The sequence below is a fragment of the Podarcis filfolensis genome, assembly GCF_964270895.1.
Source record: "Podarcis filfolensis genome assembly, chromosome: 4".
In the NCBI taxonomy this organism is placed as follows: domain Eukaryota; kingdom Metazoa; phylum Chordata; class Lepidosauria; order Squamata; family Lacertidae; genus Podarcis; species Podarcis filfolensis.
Genome location: NC_139607.1, coordinates 59,739,840 through 59,762,477, shown reverse-complemented (window position 1 = coordinate 59,762,477; position 22,638 = coordinate 59,739,840). Strand labels below are relative to the sequence as shown.

The 22,638-nt window shown below is 40.3% G+C and overlaps 1 protein-coding gene and 1 long non-coding RNA gene across 3 annotated transcripts in view; one reads left to right on the top strand and one right to left on the bottom strand.

Annotated features, from left to right (window-relative positions):
- The window catches only part of LOC310761651, a 47,263-nt gene extending 31,837 nt beyond the window's left edge, over window positions 1–15,426 (bottom strand). For both annotated transcript variants that reach the window (XR_014547632.1, XR_014547633.1), the window contains exon 1: window positions 14,994–15,426. This is a non-coding gene — a long non-coding RNA (uncharacterized lncRNA). The remainder of the gene's footprint in view (window positions 1–14,993) is intronic.
- The window catches only part of LOC310761615 (uncharacterized protein), a 123,015-nt gene that overhangs the window by 78,491 nt on the left and 21,886 nt on the right, over window positions 1–22,638 (top strand). The window lies entirely within an intron of this gene.

The window sequence follows — 22,638 nt, the reverse complement described above, 5'->3', positions numbered from 1 at the left end:
TATATATATATATATATATATACACACACACACACACATGCATATTCCTATTTTTTTCTTTTTCTTTACATTTACATTTCGGTAACCTTATCAAACTACTACCTCGCCCAAATATGGATATGGATATTTTATGTGAAATGTAACCTAAGCCAAGCATACATTGTTGTCAGTGGAAATGAAGCCAGAGGAAATATATACTGTCAGAGAAATCTTTATTGTGGGCTCAGTGTTATGGCTTTTCCACTGATGAATGATAGCAAGATTCTAGCTATGAATGCTGATGATATCCAAAAGCAACACATCATATACAGTGTATATAGTTGTAGGGAACAAAATAATTTGTCATAAAGCAGCCCATTGCTCTGAGTTATTTACCGATACTTTCCAATCCCTTTGTGAACGATTAATGCACTATTACATTAATAGTGGTTGGCATTTTCCATTTTCCTTTTTGGGAAATATGTATATTAAATGAATCTTTACTGTAAATGCTTAATCTGGCTTAAAACCACACAGAGAGGACAGTTGCCATAAGGCTCTGAGGACAACTGGGACTCTGGAGGAACTGAGTGGGCTTTGTCCAACTCGTTAAAAAGTGTGTTTTCTTTTGAAAGCAAAAGAAAGGAGGAGTGATATTGTCTCTATAAATGTTTTTAAAAGGTGAACTTGTTGGCTCAGCTCTTTTTTTTATTACTGACGCTGCAGTGTAAGAAGATGATGCTGTCCAGCTGGGTCTCCCACCTGTTCTTATCCTTGCACAAAAGGATTGTGAAGCAGCTGTAAAGCTAAAAATGAAGACAACATCTGTTGGATAACTGGTGTTTTCCAATACAAAACTCTATTGTTACAAACAACAATTATGTTCATTGTATCACTGAACTGAAGACCCCTATTTCAGAACTCTTTAGATTTGCACTTGCATAAACAGATCAGGCCTTTAGTACACAAACCACCTTTCACCATCTCACTTGAAAGGCTTTTTGAGTGGGTTGCAGAAAATACAAAGATGTGCAGTTTTACAGCCTTGTATAGAGTATTTTATTAGAACTCCAATATAATGTCCTTGGATTGCTGACATAATGCTATGGTTTGTATTTTTTTATTATTGATATAGCACTCAGTACATACATTTTATCTGAACATCTTTCAAAGGATGAAGGCAACCGTCTGTGGCTGCATTCTGTTGAAGTGAGTGGTAAAACATCTTATGGTTCTAACTGTTATGCACTATGAGCTATTGGTATTTTATTCCCTTGCCCTTTCCAATGGCTGTAGCAGTGTATTCCTATGAAGGTATCACATCGCATTCTGGAATACAGGTTTTCATCCCCAAAAGGGACGTGGGTGGCACTGTGGTCTAAACCACTGAGCCTCTTGGGCTTGCCAATCAGAAGATTGGCAGTTCAAATCCGCGTGACGGGGTGAGCTCCCATTGCTCTGTCCCAGCTTCTGCCAACCTAGCAGTTCGAAAGCATGCCAGTGCAAGTAGATAAATAGGTACCACTCCCGTGGGAAGGTAAACGATGTTTCCGTACGCTCTGGCACTCATCATGGTGTCCCATTGTGCCAAAAGCGGTTTAGTCATGCTGGCCACGTGACCCGGATGCTGTCTGTGGACAAACGCTGGTTCCCTCAGCCTGAATAGCGAGATGAGCGTCTCATCTCATTGTCGCCTTTGACTGGACTTAATGGTCCCCGAGTTCTTTACCTTTACCTTTTACCTTTCATCCTCAAGCCAATCTGAGGGCCTTGACTTCAGTAAACTTTTAAGCACAGGGGCAATTCACACTTTGATACAGTGGCATGAGAACTGCATCCTATTGACCGCTTTGCTTGTCACTTTGGTAATAATACCAAGCCTGGTTCCATGTCACTGTCAGTAACTTTCAACCATCCCTCATCACTGGCCATGTTGACTGGCGCTGATGGGAGCTGTAGTCTGACAACATCTAGAGAGTACCACATTGGCTATCCTGGGGGCTTAATTTGTATATACAGGATCCTGTCAAGAATCTAAACATAGGCAGCCACAAGTTTTCCCATATTCCATGAGAAGAGAGGGATGGGGAGGATGAACTGCACTTAAGGAAAAACAACACAATTAAATCACTGTGCTTGAATTCAGCACAGAGCTATGAGCATGCCACTAAAACTATTGTTTCCTTTCCTTATTTCCCCCCTAAAGCTGAGGAACTTTTTTACATTTTTACATTTGTAAGGTGCAATGTACAATAATAATTAAATAAGTTTAGATTGTATTCTGAAACAACAACGGGACATAAAGGAGGATAAACCATGCACCCAAGAAAACAAAAGCTATGCGTTACATCAGGATGTGATGGCTGTTGAGGAAGCTTTAAGCACTCAAATTTATTATGGCTTGCAAAGCCTGTCAACTTGCTGCAGAAAAGAAAACAAAGGAGGAGGTATTATTAAGATCAGTATCTAATTTATTATTCTTGACCTCATCAGTTAACTCTGTTGAGCAATTTTTAGTATTCTTTAATTATATCATAAATGTAAGTATCAATATTCCCAGGACATTTCAACTTTTACCCTTTCCCTACATGTATAATTCTTTCTATAAAGGAAGAATTGTTTCCTTCATTGTCCACAAATCTTGCAAATAAAACAGTAGCAGAAGGCTATAAATCCAATAGTTCTATAAATAATGTCAGCTGAGACACATGAAATATTTTCTAATGCACTTCAGAATGTGATTATCTTGAAAGACACCCTCCTTGTAATTCAGTATTTAAAGATGAATGAAAAAAATTAAAGCTAGGACTTTTAAAAGCTTGTTTTATTATTTTCCAGCTGCATATGCACAAAGAACAAAGTTGAGCTCAGTTAAGGTGAATCACAGGCTCCAGCGGTGCACTCCTACGCATGTTTCCTCAGAAGTAATTGCCACTGTGTCCAGTGAAATACCCTCCCTACTCAGTGTCTATGGGATTGTATCCCAAGTGTAAAATACTAGCCATATTGAATTCAGTGGTGTTTTTTATTTGACCTAGGATTTACTACACACATGAAGCTGCAAAAGACACTGAAGCTTAAAGAAATCTGGTTGTCCTATGCACAGGGCCGGCTCAAGACATTTTGCTGCCTGAGGCAAAAGACAAGATGGTGTTCTTCTTCATTCCATTTATATACATTAAGTAGACAAAACTAGAAGCTGAACCTTATATGAAATCTGCTGGTGTCCATTGTTGCAACAGAGAATAGCAGGCTAATTTAGGGGGCACCACTCCTCACCTCCCAGCAATTGCTTCCTGAGGCACCTGCCTTACTCTGCCTATGCATTTGGAAAGCATTTTTAAAGAATAATTCAAGGCAGCACACATGGAAGTGGCACCAAGTTAGAAGGGTCCTTAACATTTTTCTCTTCGAAGCTGGTATAATAGACTACGGCAATTAGACTTAGATGAAAAGTTAATATAGGAGTGCAGGAAAGCTAGAGGTGATCCCACATTCAGATGCATTTGTTAATGTCTGGCCCCATTGATTTGCTTCTGTGGGTGGGCAGTATCATAGACCACTAGCATTGACCTCTTCTTTCTGGAGGGACATTTTTCCTTTTGCTTCTTGAATGACATGTTTTTTGCTGTGTGTGTGTGTGGTGGATAAAATATCTTTTCTTTTCCCACACTTTGAAAGGGATATGCCTATTGTTAATGCTATCTGTAATATATTGTAAAAAATCTCAACAATAATATTTAAATAATAATAATTCATTGGTAAAGGTAAAGGGAGCCCTGACCATTAAGTCCAGTCATGGACGACTCTGCGGTTGTGGCGCTCATCACGCTTTACTGGCTGAGGGAGCCGGCGTTTGTCCGCAGACAGCTTCCGGATCATGTGGCCAGCATGACTAAGCCGCTTCTGGTGAACCAGAGCAGCACATGGAAACGCTGTTTACCTTCCTGCCGGAGCAGTACCTATTTATCTACTTGCACTTTGACATGCTTTCGAACTGCTAGGTTGGCAGGAGCAGGGACTGAGCAACGGGAGCTCACCCCGTTGCGGGGGTTCGAACCGCCGACCTTCTGATCGGCAAGCCCTAGGCTCTGTGGTTTAGACCACAGTGCGGTACTCTTCTTTAAATGAAAGGCTATCATAATTGTTCAGCTGGTTATCATGATCAGGGTCAGAACCATAGTACTATCAAAACCATATGCTTATAGCAGCCTAATCAAGTACTTAAGCTTAGAAAAGAAGTTGATAAGATCTAGTGGTAGATTCTGAAAGCTGACATAAGGAAACATCTTATCCACTATTTCCACTGTTATGATCTGATGCAGTTCTGGAGCAGCAATATTCACAGTGCAAACATTCCAGTTTCTGATGAGCATATATGCTTAACATGAGTCTTATGGAGCTGGAGAGAATGGGAAAGCATCTGATTGCTCCTTTTGCTTAATTCTAAGATTGTCTCCCTAGCAAAAGGACAATTTTGCACTTGACAAATAATATTTAGTGGTGCTGTGTGCTACAGCCCCCATAATCTCTGCTGAGGTCCTCAATCTGGATTGTGGTCCTCATGTTTACTATTTGTTTTTAATTATTTACTTTTAAAACAGTAATCCACATAATTGTTAACTTCACAAATGGTATCTTGCCTAGTTTGGTCTGAGAATTTGGTACTTTTGTTTGTGTCGCTGCTGTGAAAGGAGTAGGGAATTGCTTGTGCCACTGCTGCAATATGAGGGGAATAGGGAATAGCATACTCCTATGTAAGTGCAAAAAAATACATGAGCTCTTTCACTGTCTGTAACTGGGACAAGGTCTCTTTATGTGCCTGGAAGATCCTATGGCATTCCCCATTTTTCTTGTTATGACTATCACAGGATCTAGACAATGGTACATTTTATCAAAACAACCAGTTCAGATTCATCCTATACATTGCTTAACCTACTCCACTAATGCCCATGTTCTCTACAATTATTTTATGCATTACAGATAGTTCAGCAAACTCATATAATAAAATTCAGTAAAGTTCCATTATGTCTTACTGGAATAAACTTTTCTTGTCATGAGCTCTTTTTCTTAATAACATGTCACTTTGAATTGCATTTAAAACTAAGTGCTGAAGCAATTTCCTGTGCAATAAGAAGAATTTACTGCCTCTTTCTTTATTCACCAACATTTCATCCTCTACAGTAGAAAAATTACAAATCTGGCCAATTAAAGTGTGGGTTGTATTTCCTCCCAACTTTATTACTGATGCTCACTTAGCCTAGAAGAGACATAACAGCTTTAATTACTATCACTGTTTACTTAGAAACAGTAGTACAACACATTTACCAAAAGAAAACCTTGTCTTATAGCTAAAGGACAAAGTTCTCAGGATGAATGAATGAATGATTCTCCTCCTGCAGGTGTGGAACTTTAATGTAGCTATCAGTCTGTTTCTACAGCTGCTGATCTTTAACACCTGTCAAACAGCCTGAGCTGTGGTTGATTTTGCAGCTACAAAATGAGTGAGTACAATTGGCTACAACTAAATTTGTAATTAGTTTTCTTCTACTACTTCTCTAATAGATAAAAAAATCATTTCCCTGACCCCACAAAAAGTCTCAGAAAGATGGGAACCCACCAAATACTTAACCATTGATGCCCATGTAACACATTAGCTTTGATTTTACTTTAATCTCCCCCAGATTCTATTTCTGTGAGTTTTAACCTGAAGAGGCCTGTGTAACCTAGTTTTAAAATGCAGGGACGTCTCCCACAGCTGAGTAATTTTGGTGATCATTCATATCAAATTAGTTGCCAGTTTAGATTCGTTTTCAAGGGTATTTCTAAGGTCTCCACAATATTTTCAAGCAAGAAGATGACCATAGGTAGCTTCCATATGATTGACTGAATCTCTGTTGGAAAATACTTGTATCTTAATTTTCCAACAGCCATAAGAATAGGTTTCATCCTCTTTCTATGTTCCTCTTGATGGAAACATGCTGATCAGGACACGTAAGTTTTTATAGACTTTTTGTATTAGTGGGACTGCTGTGGTGCTCAACAGTATGTGGCTGAACTGTTCTTGAATTTCTGCTGCACATGTACAGAGACTGGTGTCTATGTTGAAAACCCCGAACTGCTCTCACAATTTGGCAGCATAAACAAAGCCTAAATAAATATTAATTGTTAGCCTAAGATACATGTATTATGCCATAATCTCAAGGAGGAAATCACACACAAACACCAAGTACAAAGTTTTCAATGTGACCTATCAAGAAGAATTTAGCACAAAAGTTCCATTAAAAATAAATAGAGCTGCAGGTTTAATTTTCACAGACTACAGCTGAATATGTACCCGGAGTCTATTTTTCTCTTCTAAAATTGAACCAAGTTAATAATTTATGTGGTTCAATTTTTGAATTATTCCTTGGCTGATTTCTAAAGATGGAATGCATTATTTCCTAGGATTTCTTGAAGAAGAAGAATTTAGAGGGCAATCTAATTATCATTTCTAACAACCAAATGATTTGTTTGGATCCTTATAACATCCCTTTCACCATTAAGGTCTGTGTATCATCCCTAGAGCAATGTAAAGTTATTTAGAGAGGGAAATAATAGAATGGCAAGAGAGTCTGAAATAAAATTAAAACTGTTTTTGTATAGTGCATAACATCTAGCTGCAATAAAATGCTGCTGTTTAAATGAACTTGGGAGAGTTACAGCCTCCTGATGAAGAGGGGTCACATTGCATCTTGTCAGCATGTTCTGCTGTTCAGAAGCGCTCACAAGTTCAGAAGACTTCGCTTATGTTCTTTCTGCAAACGCCTTGCACCAACTTTCCTGCTGTACATTTTGCAACCTCTTGGGAAAGCCATCAAAAGGAAAAGATTAATGGGCCTTGTTCTCCAGCCCTAAATGCCGCTGGCTTTATACTGGTTTAATTCCTGTAACATTTGCAACATTACTCTCGGCTATTGATTAGACTATCATTGTTCTATAACTTTATGGGGGGAAAGAACAAGAATTTTATTTGTCCCAAGCAGGTTTCCAGCAAACCTTTATGAAAGTTTCTGTCATAGCTCTTATTTTAAAATTTGTAAGTATTCCCTCTTGACATATACATAGAAGATTTTGGAATTTTTATATCAGCCTTTCTGTCAGCCCCCCCCTTTTTTGCTAAAAGTTATTAGAATAAAACAGCCGTATCACAGTTTCCAACCAATGTCTTCCAAAGCCAAAAATATAGCTTTCATTCTCTTTTTCACAGGTGCATTAATTTACATTGTATATTGCACAGCGTATTACCTTTTATTTTGAAACAAGGTTAAAAATACAAGCAATAAAAACATATCCCAATACAACAAAATCACTAAGTCCTTAGTATAGCATGGATAGGTTTATGGGACAATTGGAGGATGACAGCCTAAGGAGCAGCTTATTAACTCCTGAGAGTATTTGGACATATAAGTTCCAGGTCTGAATATTCATGTGCTATCTTAACACTTAGGTCTTAGCATCAGCATTGCTCTGCAATAAGTTCATCAACCCAGCTCTGGGCATTTGTCAGACAAGTCACCTGCCGCTAAACCAGTAGAGGGAGCACAGAACACATGATTAGATCCATTTAATGAGCAAGACTGTTCAGATGCTTAAAGCTAAGCACTGGCTTAAGTGCTTAGCAGCTCCAAGTGCTCTATATCGTTATGACTGAACCCAAAAATGTTCATCACCTGCATCATCATGACATTTCTCTGTGTCAAACTTATGACTTAGCTAAAAGGGTAGTAATGCACAACTGACTTCATAATGTCATAATCTTTTTTTTGAGCATTTTTTGAGCTTTTTCCTGCTCCTAAAGGAACTAAATTGAACTTTAGCTCCTATGGAGGCAGGGAACAAAACTTGAGGGTGTGTGGAGTGGTTTTCAGGCCCCACTCCAACATACCTAAATTTTGCCCTACATGAATGTTCCTTTCCCTCTTACGAATAATCACTCATTCCTGTGAGGAGAGAAGGAAATGTTGTAGAGAGGAGGAATAGAAGGTGGAGAGTAAAAGCTTTATGACCCACAGGGATTAGCATTTAGAACCCTCTTTTGCTTCTCCTTCTGCCTTCATCTCTTTTATTTCTTCCTTCTTCCATGCAAACTAAGCAAGTTGCTTCACTCCATTTATTGTATAAGAGTGTGAAGGAAGGAACCACTATGCGAGTAGTTTCACCACCCACAGAAATGCAAGGGATAGTAGCCTAGGAGAGGGCTTTCTCTGGTGCCCCTAACTCATGGAACTCCCTCCTGACAGTGGTTCCTCTAGCATCTTCATTGCATAGCTGAAGAAACACCTCTTTACCCTGGCTTTTGTCTATTACGCAGTGCTGGATTTATGTATAAGCTAAACAAGCTATAGCTTAGGGCCCCACTCTCTTGGGGGGCCCCAAAAAAATTAAAGGGGGAAAGAACCTGGATGTACATTTCCAAAATATAAGATAAAAAACAAATAAAATAAAACATACATATAGCAGCTTTGATAAAATACATATTTTGTTATGTGCAAATGGCTTTAGATACCTATTAGGTCCATAGATTACCCTATAGCATATATCCAACACAAAAAACAGCAGCAATTTGTTGTCGACACAAAGGATAGCTGGACATATAAAGGGCCCCATTACCTTCAGTAGCTTAGGGCCTCATCAAACCTAAATCTGGCCCTGCTATTGCGTGTTGAGGTCCCCAAGCCACCCCCCAAATAACTCACAACGCACACTTAATTTTTGTTTAAGGTTTTTGGCATAATTTTGGCCACAACTTTATTAAAATACAAAACCGTGAGTGGTTGTTTAGGCATTGGTTAAGACTATCTGTCCCCCCGCCTGGGGACAGAACTGACTTCCGGGCACCACCGAAAGACATTGCGGGAAAACAAGTCGGGGAGAAATGGAGCTGAGTCACAGACCCTCAATTCTCATCCGCATGCTCCCCGAAGGCTTGCCGGCCCTAGTCCCATTCCAGGGATTGGACGAAAAGATGGCAAGCCCCAGGATTCCTTTAACGGAATTCCCTTTCCACAGCAACCATGGAGGGGCAGGCCCAGCCTATCCTAACCCCTCCTCCACCAATTTATAACCAATGCCTAACCACAACCTTACAGGTTGTGACGATTTGCTACGCAGTAGGCAAAAACCAAATGGCCCAGCCAATCAGCCAGATGGACAAAATTCCTACCAAGCCCCTGCCCCAACGGCAGACGACCCCATGACAGACATAGCAAGGTCAATGCAACAACCCCTTACTCAAGGGCGGGTGGGCGGGTGATCCAAAGAGAAAGCTCCAGGCTGCGTGCAGAGTATTTAAACATTTTACCCCTCCCACCAAAATTGCAACATAACTTTTACCCCAGCAACCCAGTGAACCAATCACTGCCCCAGGCCATCTTTAGAGACCCTGCCTGGTAACAGAGGGGTGGCTCAGCAGACCCCACCGCAACACGTGCTCTCCATGATGGAGAACACGCTTTATGGTATTCTGTATTGTGGGACCCACCTTTTTTTCTGAATCTCCACTGATGTTTTCGAAAGCTTCAGAACTGACTAAATCCCACTCCTCCCCTGACATATTCCCAAGCATTTATGGCCCCTTTGCTGATGGGTGGGTAAGCTTGCCAATACAACAGTGTAACTTCAAGATGTCCAGGTACAGGGAGCTAGTAGTCTGTATTATAACACTCTCCAACAAGTTTAAATGCAGCATAAGGCTTCACTCTTATTATTTTATTAAGAAAAAGTATAATGGTTTCTAAACATATTTGGAAAAACAACAATCAATGATTGTATTCACTGGTGACTGAAGCAATTATCCTAGATTGCTTCAAATACTTCCAAGATCCAAGGGGAAAAGCCATTTGCAATAGCTGAAGATATGAACTTTTGACTGGCAAAAGCTTACTGCAGCATATATATGAACATCAAGAAATGTTGGTGAGGTATGGCTTCAATTTGTTTTCATTTAAAGGCAGTGGAAACATGGGTAAAAAAAGTACATGAGAGAAGCACCTTCAGAGGAAAATGAAAAAGTGTTGAAGTTGGAAGGGAAAAAAAGAGAGTATGGTGAGGGTTATTGGGGGTTTTTAAAAACGTATTTTGTATTTTCATTTTGTATTTTTCTGTTGTGAACTAGCTTGGGATCATTGGGTGAAGGGTGGTATACAAATTTAATAAATAACAGCAACAACAACAATGACATGTTGAAAAACTAATGTTCTTGTTTCCTTAATATGAAAATATGAAATGAAGGAAACAATGGCAGAGACATTTAATTCCCTGCTGATATGATAATAAGCGTAATAGGCTAGGAACATGAAGGTAGCATACATGACATCTATATTTAGAATGGGATCAAAGTACGTAAGAAGGTTTCAGAATCATTGGGTAAGGACAAAACTTGAGAACATTTTAACAGGTACAGACTTAGACAGGTCAAAGCCATTTGAAGTGGAGGTCAAGCTGAACAAATCTGATTAACTTCTTCAAGGAAGTGACAATGACAACTGACAGAAATGAAGCAACAGACATAATCTACTTGGACTTCAAGAAGCCTTTTGCCACAGAATTGCCTCAAAGAGCAGCACAAAAGGTTAGAGAAGATGGTATTGCTGGCAAACTCTTTCCGTATAAATTGAAGACGGAGTCATTGAAGGTTAACAGCTAATTCAAATTTGAACCTAAACGTTTTGGAACAGTTCCTTTTCCAGTCCATGTGCGTCCAGTTTAAATAAAAGCCTTATGCTCGGATGCTAAAGCAATTCCCTGAAAAGTCTGAAGAATAGTTGTGGGAGGGGTGGAGCAGGTAACACAATGCATCAAGGGCAGACGGACTTCGGACTTGCAGAATCTACACTTTAAAAAACAAACTCGGAGATCCAAGATCCATTGAGAAGCCCATTCATTTGCCCAGTCCCGCAAAATGCACATACAACTTGTAGATATGTATCCAAACCTGTGAACGTAGCCGACTATACAACTGTTTAGAGAACAGAACTGCAAGCTTGGCTCATTCTGTCTCATTCATCCATTTATATTCCCAGAGCTGAAAGGGTGAGGGTCATTCCCACTTGCCCTACCTCTTCTGCCATGAAATGCATCCACTGAGCACTTACTTCTCTCCTGCTAATTACACACTTGCATCCTGGATGTTTCTTGCTTATTCCATCCGCTCACCACAGTCCCTAGAAGCTTGTCTAGACACACATGCCCACCTAGATCTAGGTTATTATGAGGAGCTGAACAGCAATACAGCATGTCTGAGCTGCAGAGTTCTGACTTGGACTCAGTTCTCCTCTTCACCTGAAGTCACAGGCAAACGCAGCCAGCTGCCTGAATGCAGATGTTTGGTCAGGTCACCAGATTTCTAGAAAAAGCTGGCGACAGCTATAATGGTGTTGTTGTTGTTGTTTTTAAATGATTTGAAAAATCTTGTCCTCAGGGATTTTTTTCTCAGTAAGAGATGAGGTGCTGATGCATATATTGATAAAAGTGCTGTGCACGCCAGCACAAAATGGCTGCCTTTGGCAGTAAAAATGAGGTGACAATACCCTATACATGAGATGAGTACCATCACAAGAAGTGCACTGCTTCCCACCACCTTGTGCTATGCTACTGCTGGTTCACATTGGCTGCTCTTGAGGTGAATTGACCAATGGAGTAGGAGACCAAAAATAATGAAGTCCATTAACTTTCCTTTAGACTTTTGCACATATCTGGAGATATGCGGAAGACCCAGCTAAGATAGCAGCACCTGTCAGTGTTTCCAGTTGGCACACCACCCACACCCAGCCTATAATCAGGTAGACCACAATAAGTGTTTTGCCGACCTCAGGAATACATAGGAATACATCTCCATGTGATAATATGCAGAATCTACATAAAGGCTACATTTCTCCAAGTGAAGAAGGCCAAGAAATTGAATTTGTGTGTCTCTCAGAACTAACTACTGATTTTGAATATATATATATATATATATATATATATATATATATATATATATGAAGGAATCTTGCTGGCATATTTCACTTCCTGGATATTTTCACAAAAATCCTGGAGATGTGGACCCCGAAAATGGCACATGATTCCACTTATGGTAGAATTCTCCTAAAGTGGCAATTGTCTGGTGTCAGTAAATTGAAGAAATCCAACTGATTACCCACAAAGATGCACCAGTTCCCACCATGGTAATCTTGAACACCTGGGATGGTCAAAATTTGGATGGTTAAAGGGAATAACTAACTGGTTTCTTGCTAATAGAAGCGAGACTGATCTTCACATAGTTTTGGAAGTAAATGGATAAAGCCAGAGTGGAAATTTGGAATGACAAAGCCCATGTCAGAAAAACTAATGCAAAGAGTTCATTTACATACAGGAATATCAATTCTGGTTTGGGAGCAGAGGCCTCAAGCACACCAGCAAGGCATGCAAGTTTCTGGAACTCTTAATAGCTAAAAAAAAGGTGAAGTGAAAGATTAGTGGCTTGGGAGGTTCTTGGGAACCTCTGTTGTGGTTTAAAACCACCATTTGCCTCTGTGTCCTTCCACACCTGCTTTATTCAAACTACTGCTGTTGAAAACAGCCACTTTCCCTCCCTTTCAGTGTCTCTCACCTCTCACTGTACTGAGGTCTCCATCTTCCAATTCTCAGCTGCCTCATATATGACAGAGAAATATGCAGAATCCTCAAATACCTCACAGTACTTTACTCAAACCTCTGTCATTAAAGCCACCCGTCACATGCTAAGATCCATCCCTGCATTACTCAAATTTCTGCTGTTCCTTTAAACCACCACTTCCCCGCTCTCATTGTCACTCCCTTTTGGCTCCAATGCCATGGCCACTGGTTTTGTATAACCTGCCTTCTCTTTTGCTTTTGAATCCCACCCTGGCATTATGCAAATCCAGGATTGTGATACAGCACTCACTACAAATCCTTCAGTGGGGACTGTGCAACGACAGCCATACATTTTGATGTATATAGGAGGATATATTTTATACTCAGACTGGGGAAGATAGACCAATGCTTAGGACAGTCCACTCTTATCAGCAGTAGTTCTCTCAGGTTCCTGTCCTGACTACTGTTGATATTTTACCCAGCAACTCCCATTTTATGTCAAAATAAATGCTAGAGCTTAAAAGATATAACTCTTAGCCCTGTAAAAATTCACAACCAACAAGTCATATTTTTAAATAGTATTGACCCACTTACCAGTGCAGCTTGCTATCCTATTTGCTTCACATTAAATATAGATAAATGCCACAATCTAGCATGGGGTTAGCCATGCTTAAAACTCCTTTGAATTCAATTGAATTTAAGTGTTTACCTGGTGCACTGTATTATGGCCTTTTAGATTTAAATTCCTACCTTTTCTTTATTTCATATTTGTTGTGTTGACTCAATTTTCAAATTTAATTTTACTTTTTCTTTGTCTCTATGATACTTCAAAATAACACTAGAACAATAAACTATAGAAACAAGGCTAATCTCCCTTTCCTGAGCAAGATTCTGGAGCGAGTAGTCGCAGACCAGATCCACACACTTGCCCTTTTAAAATGTGGTAGGGTTTTTTTGGGGGGAGGGGCTTATTGGGTTGTTGTTTTTATTTTGATTGTGTATTTTGTAGTTTTATATTTTGATTTTATTCTGTGAACTTCCCTGAGACCTCTGGGTATAGGGCAGTATATAAATTAAATAAATAAATAATAATAATAAAGCTAGCCTTGTCATTGTCAGTAAAAGGATAGCATTAATTTGTCTCCATTACTGCCGTGCACCATGCAAAGGAAGGATATGTAATGTAAGAGGAATATAATACTCTTTGCCATTATCTGGTAAATAAAGGTAAAGGTACCCCTGCCCGTACGGGCCAGTCTTGACAGACTCTAGGGTTGTGCGCCCATCTCACTTAAGAGGCCAGAGGCCAGCGCTGTCCGGAGACACTTCCGGGTCACGTGGCCAGCGTGAGAAAGCTGCATCTGGCGAGCCAGCGCAGCACACGGAACGCCGTTTACCTTCCCACCAGTAAGCGGTCCCTATTTATCTACTTGCACCCGGGGGTGCTTTCGAACTGCTAGGTTGGCAGGCGCTGGGACCGAGCAACGGGAGTGCACCCCACCGCGGGGATTCGAACCGCCGACCTTTCGATCGGCAAGCCCTAGGCGCTGAGGCTTTTACCCACAGCGCCACCCGCGTCCCTTATCTGGTAAATACCATGATACTATTTATCTAGTAAATACCATGATACTATTTAAATGGAATAATTGCTCTTGGTCACCAGGAACAATAACAAAAAGTTGAGAGGGAAATGAAACATTTGTATATGTGGAGAGAGCTAGTAGTATAAAACAGTCCATCCAAATATGTTTGCAACAGTGTGGTTGGCAAGAATATGGATGCATTGGATTTCTAAAAATAGTCAGGTAAAGGTGATTAACACAAAAGGATCCAGTTAGGTAGCCATATATTTCTGTATGCTGTTCCCCAGTCACTTCCACCAACTGGATCTATTTATACACAGGTATAAATTGTAGAGTACAGTTATACAAAAACAGCAGTATCATATAGATAAGATTTCACTATCATACAAAAATAAACAAGGATAAAGATCAGTATTCACAAAGTAGTAGAATATATAAACTGAAGAAGAAAAAGAAGAAGAAGAAAGGAGAGAGAGAACCAGGCATGTTCAGTATGCTAAGATCATTAATATGCAAGAAACCATTGGAAACATTTAATGGGAATTCTGCTCCAACAGGACTTGTTGGTTTATCACTATTTTTGACATGTACTTAGAATCATAGAATCAAAGAATATTCCAACTCTAGTTGGAAGGGACCTTGAGGGTCATCTCATTTAACCCCCTGCAATGCAGGAATCTCAACTAAAGCATCCCTGCAGGACACATGGCCACCCAAACTCTGCTTAAAAACTTCCAAGGAAGAAGAGTCTACCCACTTCCAAGTGAGTCTGTACCACTGTCAAACATCTCTTACCGTAAGAAAGTTCTTCCTGGTGTTTAATCAGATTCTCCTTTCTTGTAACTTGAAGCCATTGCTTTGGGCCCTGTCCTCCAGAGCAGGGAGAAAACAAGTTTGCTCCACCTTCTATGTGACAGCCTTTGAGATATGACAGCCATCTTCAAATATCTACTCTCAATTTCCTCTTTTCCAAGCTAAACATACTCGGACCCTCAATCATGGTTTCTTCCTGAAATGGCTACAACCAATCAGCAAAAGAGAGACAAAGTAAAAAAAAACCTCATTTCTCTGAACTTTTAATCCCTAATTTGTCCAGTCTCTCCTGCTCTCTGATTCGTCCAATCTCCCTCCCTCTCTCTGTGGTTTATGCCTCAAAATGGCTGCTGCCAACCAGCAAAGCAGAAATATTCAAGGAAGTAGACAGATCAGCTTAATGAATCTGTGGAGCATATGGTGAGGTTTTGGCATATTTTTTAATGTGCGGATAAGTGAATTTTTGGATAAAGAGCATGTGGTTAGCAAGAACTAAGTACATTTCAAATTTTTCAGTTGTATTAAGCCACTAACCTAAGCATCATGCAATACACTGGTATTTCAGACATAATAACAGGCATATTCCTCTTGGTCAGGGGCATAGCTGTCAACTTTCAGATTTGAAAATAAGGGATCAGCAGCCTCGAAAATAAGGGATCAGCAGCCTCACCTGTCCCGGGGACAGTCTACGGGATATGTAACAATCCGTGATAGCAGCAGGGAGCAGCGGGAAACAGCTCTGGAATAAGGGAATTTCCCACAAAAAAAGTGAAGGTTGACAGCTATGGTCAGGGGTCAGCAAACTTTTTCAGCAGGGGGCCGGTCCACTGTCCCTCAGACCTTGTGGGGGGACGGACTATATTTTGAAGAGGGAAAATGAACACAATTCTTTGCCCTGCAAATAACCTAGAGATGCATTTTAAATAAAATCACACACAGGTAAAGGTAAAGGTACCCCTGCCCGTACGGGCCAGTCGTGACCGACTCGGGGGTTGCGTGCTCATCTCGCTTAAAAGGCCGGGAGCCAGCGCTGTCCGAAGACACTTCCGGGTCACGTGGCCAGCGTGACGAAGCTGCTCTGGCGAGCCAGCACCAGCGCAGCGCACGGAAACGCCGTTTACCTTCCCGCTTTAAAGCAGTACCTATTTATCTACTTGCACTTAGGGGTGCTTTTGAACTGCTAGGTGGGCAGGAGCTGGGACCGAACGACGGGAGCTCACCCCGCCGCAGGGATTCGAACCGCCGACCATACAATCGGCAAGTCCTAGGCAATGAGGTTTTACCCACAGTGCCACCCGCGTCCCTAAAATCACACACACTACTCATGTAAAAACACAGATTCCCAGACCGTCTGTGGGCTGGATTAAGAAGGCGATTGGGCCAGATCCGGCCCCTGGGCCTTAGTTTGCCTACCCATGCTCTTGGTAGTTTGAGTATTTCCACTGAAATGTGTCAGCTGGAGCAAAATATATTTGATTTGCAGAAAATGGAACTTTGTTTTCATTTGAGGCTATCCTTGTCTTTGAGGCTTTGTATTTAGTTGTGTTGCAAAATGCGTCCACTCACCAATGGAAGTATAACATACCATTATGCACTTACTGATATGACTGCAAGGTAGTGGAGGGCTTGCCTGCTTTTCCTTTAAGTCACTTTTTGCTTTTGCCTGCTGGCAGCCATAAATTGAGATAATATTCCACAGTGCCAGTATATTACTTAGAAGGTTTCCCCCCCCCCAATCACAAATGATGCTGCAAAAAAGGTGGGTGTGCATTTTTGTGTGTTTTGTACATGATATGTTCTGTCATTCAAGCCGTAAGGGAGTTATTCTTATTGTTCATCTGCTTCAGTAAAACTAAGATTTTGGGTAGTCTTCACCTGATTTACTCCTATATAAACACTGATTTTTCTGTTGGATAAGATGCTTTCCGTAATGAAGAATAAGGCTCTGTAAGGTTTTAGTATAATATGTAAGTGAAAAGCACTCCAGCCATCAGTTCAGATATATGAGTTTAGACACTGGAACTCATATTTAACTGTAGATTCCTCAGGTAAAAGAAGATAAGGGAGGACAGCAATACACACCGACAGAAAAAGAACAGTAGACTTGGAGGTGGGGAACAGATTTCAGGTTGAAAATTCCAGAATTTAATACTTCACAGTTCAGTGTTCACTACTAGCACAACCCATCATCAACCAATTGGAAGTTTGAGTTTCGAGGACCATTGAACACTGAACATTCGCAATGTACTGCAATTACAGGAGCAATTGTGCTAAATAACTTTGTGCTGATAGTGCATGAACATGTGCATTTTTCTCATCAGCTTTCCAAATTTCGCATTTCTTCCTGTCGAAGACGTTGACTGCTCACCAGACTGGGATACTGAATGCTTTAGGTCATGGAGTTATTGCTTCACTAACTTCAAAAACATGCCTGAACCCATTTACTTATCTTGCTGAAGTGGCAGTATTTCTATTTAGTGTTTTCTTTTGACATTTAACTATTACATTTGTATTTCATGGAGCAGTGCAGTGCAGAGATTTGACACTTGAAGATATACATTTAGTGTAAATTGAGGACTTTTGTGGCTGTAGTCCATATTTGCTGCAGTTTAAATGCAAGTAGAGATTACTGCCCGCCCACCCCACTTCTTTTCTCAAAGTGATAAATACCTTTTCTCAAAGTGATAAATACCTATTACTACTGGACAGCATTGTATCACATCAAGTAAGATAGCAATAGTTTTTCAGGCCACAGAATATTCATTTTGAGTTTAGTGCCATATATATCTTTCCTAAGGAAATAAGCATAAAACACTTACTCAGTCAACAACTGACTTTTCATGCACAGTTATTGGGGAAACAATTGTGAAGAAAACCACTTATCGTGGTAAAAAGTATTTAGAATCTGCACCTGTTAGGCAATTCGGCCTATATATTGGCAATGAGAAATGAACTCTGGAATGGAAATGTGTGTGTGTGTGTGTGTGTGTGTGTATATATATATATATATTCTGTGTTGGAGGGCCACATTGGTGATGACCTTTTCACAGTAGATGGCAATTGTGTGACCTTTGTGAAAGGGAATTGTGGGGGTTGCCCCATTTCCCAAAAGACAGGTGCTTATATCCATCAAATCTAAATTTTCTTTTCTCTTAAACAGATAGAACACATGACATTTACATTTTTATGTGACCATTATAAAAGGCTTTAGTGATATCAACAAAATGATAAAGTAGTTTAAAACTATATGCTGAGGACAGGGGAAAGACCTTCTAGCTCTGGAAATTCAAAATCCCTTCATCAAATAATATTCCACTGACCTAGAATGTTTAGCAGATGTTGTGCAGGCACTGAATCCCAATAAAGGGTTATTTAGAAATCCTACTTTGAATATAGAATATTATATAACCTTTTGAAAGAGATCTTACAAAATAATATATGTATGGAGAAATCTATTTTCTGCAGGTACATAAGGAAGTATAAGAGTTGTCTGATAGAAACCCACTTTGGGAAACACTGGTCTTGAATATTCCAGCCAACCCTCCTCTTTAACATTTCTTTCTCTTCTTGTTTCCCCGTCTTCCAACTATATTTCCCAGCAGGGGGTGCCCTAAATGTCCTTGACTACAAGCAAGAGACCAGCTTGATATTTGAGGGCAGATAGCTTTATCACATTGTTTTGGGGGTGTTACCTACATTACAATAGTGGCATTCTTGTGAGGTTGGGAGGGTGTCAGTCTGGATGATGCCCTGAATCCCTTCCAGTTATTGGTGCCTTGTATCCAAGGAGGGTTAGAATCCAGTAAAGGAGGTTGCTGAACCAGTCAAACAAGTTTCTATCTAAGACATTGGTCTTAGCTGACCACTTAAGTGCCCTGATCAGCAACTCAGAGAATGAGCTAGGTTGCAATACCTACAGCTAAGTAATGGGGAACCACAGGTCAAAGTGGGGCTGGACTAGAGAGTTGTGTGAGAGAGAGCAAAAGGCTAGCAGCTTCAGACAGAGAGACCTGTTTTGCTGTGTGCTAGATCCAAGGTAAAAGGTACCCCTGCCCGTACGGGCCAGTCGTGTCCGACTCTAGGGTTGTGCGCCCATCTCACTTAAGAGGCCGGGTCACATGGCCAGCGTGACGAAGCTGCTCTGGCGAGCCAGCACCAGCGCAGCACACGGAAACGCCAGTTACCTTCCCACTATAAAGCGGTACCTATTTATCTACTTGCACTTAGGGGTGCTTTCGAACTGCTAGGTGGGCAGGAGCTGGGACCGAAAGACAGGAGCTCACCCCGCCGCGGGGATTCGAACCGCCGACCATATGATCGGCAAGTCCTAGGCACTGAGGTTTTACCCACAGCGCCACCCGCGTCCCACAATCCAAAGCTAGATCCAAAGCTGTGACTAATGGAGAAGCAATATCTTTGGGAGTGTTACTGCTATGAGCCCCTCCATCCTATGCTTGGGTTGTATATTTGTGTAAATAAAACCATATATCCTAAAAACAGCACAGCCTCTGCTGACCTTCATCCTGAGGAAACTAAACCCTGGGTAAGTGCTGGAAGCCCTGTAGTGTCTCCCTGCTTGGAGAGTGGGATGGTATGTAACAGTATTATACCATGTAGATGCCTGCAGGAGCCAGACATCTTCAACTTAGCTAAATCCCTTTTTGTTGCCTCTTCTTCCCTGTCACCATGCCCTTTAACCATGTTTTCTGTTTTCTTCATGTTAATCAAGACCCTTGCAAGGACAAGCCAGTGTTTTTCCCAACAGGAAACTCGGTATGAGGGTTCTAAGGAACCTAGAGCAGAAACTGGACTTTGGTTCAGGGGCTCCTTACAAGGGCTTGTTTGTTTTGGTTACAGGACTCTTTCAGAAAAACAGAAGAAACTTGCAAGTTTTCTCAGTTTCTCCAATTTAGCCAATTTGCTACATGGAGCCCTGAAGTCATGTCATGGTGAAATTAAGGAAATATTTTTGCTTTACTCTGTCTTTCTCTGGACAGGTAATTATTAGCATATCACATCTCCCTCCTGTCTCTGCATTTCTCACTTCCCTAACCTCACTGTCTTCCAACTTCAGTCATTTTCATTTGAGCTCCCCACCCCTGCCAGTGCATTTAAGCTTCCACTATAATTCTACAGGTTCTGTAGCACCCGCACCCACTCCACATAAGGCAATATCTCTGCCTCTGTCTCTATGTCCATGATAGGAACTGTTTAAGCTTATGGTCAAAGCAACATGAGTTGAGTACCCTGTGTAACTTGTAACAACCAACTGCCTTGCTGCGTTCCTTTTTACTATTATATTGGCACTATTATATATTACTATTATAAGCTGCTGACCCATTTTACCTACTGCCCAACAGTTTGTTTAAATATACATTTCATTTATATTCCTGTTGACATTTGTTGGTTCTTGTTAATTCCCCCAAGTAAGCATGACAGTATTGACATTTCTAAATTTGTAGTTGGAACCATTGTGGCAAGCCATCCCTAGAATAAAGATTCCTAGTGCCGTATTTCCAAGAATGCATGCATATGCGTGCACATGTTTTCACCATATATATGAGGATAGACACATGATCAGATCTGTTAACATTGTAGTTTTGGTGAGAATTTTGTTAAAGATCTGAAGCAGCCTCACTCTCAGAAATAAAATACCTACACAGCCTAGAAAGAGGCATAACCATTAAACCTGTTTCAGTCTGTACAGTTGATTTTCCTCAAGTGTCTGGAATGCTCTTGCCAATGCTACATGTTCAGCTGTTCAGTTTAAAGTGTAATTTATTGATATATTCTACAAAATGTGGGAACTATTTCAACGAAAGCAGTAAATTGTAGATTGAACTGGTCTGTTGTACTGCTGCTTTTAAGGGTTTCAGTATATCATATCTTCATGCATAATCTTTAAAGTTCAGTTTATGAAACGAATAGCTTACTGACCTGTTCGCCCCAGCTGTAGAAAAGTACAAGTATTGCCGTATGATGGTAGTATGAAAGCAGGATGTATTAGCCCAAAACATACTTTTGAGCTGCTGTGCTGACAATATTAGTATAAAGTTTTATCAAAACAGATGCCAAATGTTTTTTATTGTGGCCAGAAATTACCTCATTCTTCTGATGAACTGTTTTGCTTTCTAATTAAAAAGTAAATTAGGCTGAAAATAGAGAGTGCTGCAAAGTCTGTTTATGCAGCTTGGTAATATTTTTAATCTTAATAGAACTGAAAGAATAAAATGATTGTGATTATTGCCTTGTGTGTGAAACTGATCTTCTGAGAATAAAGGTTTTTATGGCAGTGTAAAATATCTCTTTGCCTGACAAAGGGAAATAATTATCTGGTAGTCTGAAAAGCACAGATTGCACATATTACATAGGTGCTGATGATGGAGGTCTAAATCTTGCTGTGGCCAACACATGGCGTAATGATACTTAAGCTAAGCAAAGGGCAGTAAGTATCCTTTTCTTCCCTGATAGCAGCTATATGTGCACATTTAGCCAAGAATACATATGAAATTCAGTAATCTCAGAATACTTTTGTGGTTTAATGAGTTAAAGCTTATAGACATAGATGACTAAAGTTATAGTGCACCGATGTCCCTTAGATCAAAGGTTAATGGATATTTGGCTTTTCCACCAGCTTAGTGAACTAGCCAACACAATTTTTTAAAATTATTTCAGCCCTAGCACTGTTTTCCTATTTCTTTGTTCTGTGTCATTCTCTGTGCAAGGACTAAAAAGGATCCAAATTGATGCAGAAATTGCTGTTACGAAGCTAACTCAGGGTATAAAAGAAATGGCATGACTATTAGTATTTCATTGGTACAGAGTAAGAATTTTTGAAACACTTGGGCATTTCTGTGAAAGTTCCTACTGCCTTAATTAAAGACACCATCTCATAGAGAAGATACAAAGCTATTACACATGTCTGAAATTGTATGACCATGGTAAACTGAGCAACTGATCTTTTGGAGTTAATGCATTCTTAGTAATGATAATTTAGTTTTTGGCTATACAACATGTGGGTGATCCTATAGAAATGGAATAGGTCTGAAAAACATGGAATAATTGACTGCAGATGGGTCTACATTTCCTTTGTTCTTTATTATTTGCTCAGCATAAACACTGACAGATGTGATGGAGCTAAAATGACCCCACTGAAAAAAGAGGGGAACAATCTGTTGCTTGGAACCAATGCACAGAGTTATTTGTTTGAATGCTAATGTTAATCCTTTCGCTTCCTTCCTTCTTATACCTATCCAGCACCTACCCCCTGTTTCAGCTCAGCATAGCATATCTGTTCCCTAGAGAAAGGGCACAAGTCAGATCTTCTAGCATTCTGGCACACAAACTCTGTAGAACTTGACATCTTGTGTAAGTCAACTGCCTTGCTTGGATTACTTTGCCTTGGGTAAGGCTCCAAAAAAAGAATAGATGTCCCCAAATGTAAAGCCAAAGAATTTCCAGCTACATTTTAAACATTTCTGTGTTTTAAAGAAAGACTTTAGCTAAATATCGGGACTCTGCAATCTCTCTTTTTTGGATCTCTGATAGATCTGGACTTGACCTACTTTAGATTCAGATATGTAGTTTTACTGCTCACGGCATTTTGAAGCCCATCTTTTTGTTTTGC